The following is a 4,236-nucleotide window of genomic DNA, read 5'->3' as shown; positions in this document are numbered from 1 at the left end:
TTGTTTGGCTCCAATTCAACACCCAATGAAATACCCTAGGCTAGCTCTTGTTTAATTGAATCAATCTCGTGTTTTATTTGCTTGTTAACTATCGTCACTTTACAACCAAATCCATATCTTCATCTTAGCTTGATTTCGGAACTTATAGAACTAGAGTGTAGACTGGTTCTCTGGATTTGAATCTCAAGTACTACAATTGCAACTGTTAACTTGGCAGTAGGAAGGATTCATTTTTAGTGTATCAAGTTTTAGCGCCGTTGCGACGGGGACCAGATTTTTTACCTCTAATTTTCGGTTTCATATCTAGTCTAAGATATCTAACTCGTGTTTATTTCTTTGTTTCAACTGATGATCCAGGTGCATGACCAGTAGACATACTCGGAGCAACGCACAAGGACCATTGCATCAGCTAACCATCGAAGAACTAGCGAGATTGGAACGACAGAACTGTCAACAGCCGAGATCTACGAACAACAACATGGGTGATCACCAGGATGATCTCACTGCTGCGTTTTCACTCATGCAACAGCAGATGCAGCAGATGCAGCTCTAAATGATGCGAACCAGCAGAACCAACCGGAGGAAGTTGTCGAGATCGGCCAGAGAAACTTACTGCGCAATCTGCCTGCTACGCGATCTGCCATCAACCCTCCACCGTGCACTAGGCAAGACTTCGAGATCAAGCAAGCTTTGATAAGTCTAGTGCAAAGGAAGATCTTCAATGGACTTCCTGCTGAGATACCGATGGACCACATCGAGCACTTTGAGAAGATGTGTGGTTTCACTAAAGCGAATGGAGTACCACCCGAGTACATCAAGTGTACTCTGTTCCCTTTCTCTCTTGATGGGAAAGCTGCTCGCTAGCTAGATTCCCTACCCACGGGATCACTCACCACTTGGGAACAAGTCCGAGAGGCCTTCTTAAGCCACTTCTACACGAAATCGAAGACGGCAGCTCTGAGACAGAAGATCGTGACCTTCAAACAGTTGGTGGACGAGCCGTTCTGCGATGCATGTGAGCGATTCAACGTCTACCGCAGAGAGTGCCCGCATCACGGTTTTGAGGAAGACTATCTGCTGGGAGTGTTCTACGATGGAGTAGGCTGGGAGTATAGGAACGCTTTGAACTCAGCCAGTAAGGGAGATTTCATGACCCAGTCCACTCAAGGTGCCTTCGAGTTGATTGAAAACATGGCCTCAAGCTCAGCTGATAATAACCGCGAGACTGATCGCACTCAGAAAGTGAAAAGCATCGATAACAGCAAGATTGATGAGCTCTCTGCCAAGGTCGATCAGCTGATTAAGAGCAACCAGAACCAGGTCTTCATCATGGAAGAATCCCCTCAGGATAAAGCAACCGCGGATGGCACATCAGAGGCAGATCAGTCAGCTGAGGATCAGCATGAAGTGAGCTATGTGAATGAGCAAGGATGGCAGTTCAAGAACTATCACCCGAACCCAAACGTGAGGAACAATCCCCACCTGTTCAAAGCCCCTAAACCAGACGATAAAGCTCAAAGAAATCAGGGTCAAAATAGTGGATACCAAAGGCCTTATGACAATGAAGGAAGAACCTTTGTGCTCAACCCAGCTCAAAATGCTAAGTTCCACAGCCAGAAACAGCCGGTTAATCAGCAGGCTGCACAACCGGCTCAGACTGCTCCGCACGATGACATGAAGAGCCTCGCCAATATGATGAGCCAAATGCTCCAAAGACAGCAGATCCAGGGGAAAGCACTAAACCAGGTCACAAACGACATCAACACCAGGATGAATCATATGTTCAATGACCTGAGTGCCAAGTATGACAATGTCTCAAGCCATATGAGACAGATGGATATTCAGATTGCTCAGACTGCTGAGAGTGTGAAGAGACAGCAAGGAACTCTCCTTGGAAAAACAGACAAGAACCCCAAGGAGTGCAATTCGGTAGGTCTAAGGAGTGGAAAGCAACTGCCTGATCTGGATCCCAGGAGATTCACATCGGCTGAGAAAGGGAAGCAGAAGGAGTCGGATCAGCCACCTAAAGCTGTACCCACAGATGAGGAAGAGGCAGAACAACCTACTGAGACTGTTCCGACTGAAGCAGAGTGACCCGCTGGGGTTGTTCCACCGACTGCAGCACCTTCTTCTGCTCGTCAGTATGTACCAAAAGTACACTACCCTGTTCCAGCTAAGGCTACACGCAAGGATAAGGAAGAGATAAAGTGCAGGAAGATGCTGGAAGACCTAACTGTCAAGCTCCCTCTAATGAGTGCGATCCAGATGATACCATCCATGCGTAGCTTTGTAAAGGGACTGATCTCTGGGAAGATATCTGACGACAGCGAGTTCATGATTGTCTCTAAGGAGTGCAGTGCGGTGCTCCAGAACAGAAGGATCGAGAAGCTGGGTGATTCGGGAAAATTTGTCCTCTCGGTTCAGATTGGGAGAACAGTCTTCTCATGCTCACTGGTCGATCTAGGGTCAAGCATAAACCTCATGCCATATACTGTGGCTAAGCGCCTCGGGTACACAGACTTCAAGCCTACCAGGATGTCCATAGTGTTTGCTGATCGATCTGTGAAATCTCCAGTTGGAATCCTCGAAGATCTTCAAGTTCTAGTCGGGAACACACTTGTTCCTGCCGATTTCGTTGTTCTGGAAGTCGAGGAAGATTCCAATGATCCCCTGATCCTAGGCAGACCATTCCTCTGCACTGTTGGAGCTATCATTGATGTCCGACAGGGGAAGATTGATCTCCACCTTGGAGATATTGTGATGAAGTTTGAGATGGATCAGATGCTCAAGAAACCAATGCTGGATGGACAAACCTTCACTGCCCAAGAAGATGGTGATCCGCTAGAGCCGCATGAGGGAATGATCGAGGAGATTCTCACCGAGGATCCACTTGAACTCGCCTTAGTCAGAGCTGAAGCCGAGCAGAGCTTAGAGAGTGTTGATGATGATGCCTATGCCAAATTCATGGATTCAGCCAGGAGTATTGAAAGAATGGTGGCAAATCTAAGTCTAGGGGAGAACAGTGAGTCCAGCAAATCGACTGGAACAACCGCACCTCAGAACCCGTCTGTTCCGGTAGCTCAGGCCGATGACTCATGGAGCGAACTGAAAGCTCCAAAGGTAGAGCTCAAATCCCTTCCCAAGGGACTCATGTATGCATTTCTTGGACCCAACTCTACATATCATGTCATTGTGATTGCTGACCTGAACAATGCCGAGACTGCTCTGCTTTTGTGTGAACTGAGAAAATATCGTAAGGCATTAGGTTATTCTCTAGCTGACATACCTGGCATTTCACCTGATCTGTGCATGCATAGAATACACTTGGAAGATGAATCGATGACTTCTGTAGAACATCAGAGGAGGTTAAACCCAAATCTAAAAGATGTTGTAAAGAAAGAGATAATGAAACTTCTAGAAGCAGGTGTGATCTATGCGATCTCTGATAATAATTGGGTTAGTCATGTGCATGTAGTACCCAAGAAAGGTGGGATCACTGTAGTAACCAATGAAAAGAATGAATTGATCCCTACTAGAACAGTCACTGGTCATCGCATGTGCATTGATTTTCGCAAGCTTAATGCTGTGACTCGTAAGGATCACTTTCTACTTCCCTTTATTGATCAAACGCTAGAGAGATTGGCTAACCACCCTTACTATTGCTTTTAGATGGTTATTCAGGTCTTTCAGATTTCCATCCACCCAGACGATCAGGAGAAGACGACGTTCACATGCCCTTATGGAACATATGTGTACAGGAGGATGCCCTTCGGCTTGTGCAATGCTCCAGCGACCTTTCAGCGCTGCATGATGTCGATTTTTACTGATCTGATCGAAGACATAATGGAGGTTTTCATGGACGATTTCAGCGTCTATGGAAGCTCCTTTAATGTATGTTTGTCAAATTTGTGCAGGGTGCTGAAGCGATGCGAGGAGAAGCATCTGGTGCTGAACTGGGAGAAATGCCACTTCATGGTCAGAGATGGGATTGTTCTGGGACACAAGATATCAGAGAAAGGCATTGAGGTGGACAAGGCAAAGATCGAGGTCATGATGAGTCTGCAACCACCAACTTCAGTGAAGGGAATCAGGAGTTTCTTGGGACATGCTGGTTTCTATAGGAGGTTCATCCAGGACTTCTCTAAGATCGCGAGACCACTCACTCGGTTGCTCTGCAAGGAAGCTCAGTTTGCTTTTGATAGTGACTGCCTAGCCGCATTTCACACGATCAAGGGA

This window comes from Raphanus sativus, chromosome 2 (genome assembly GCF_000801105.2).
Source record: "Raphanus sativus cultivar WK10039 chromosome 2, ASM80110v3, whole genome shotgun sequence".
In the NCBI taxonomy this organism is placed as follows: Eukaryota; Viridiplantae; Streptophyta; class Magnoliopsida; order Brassicales; family Brassicaceae; genus Raphanus; species Raphanus sativus.
The sequence above is the reverse complement of the archived record's forward strand: the minus strand, read 5'-3'. Positions refer to the sequence as shown.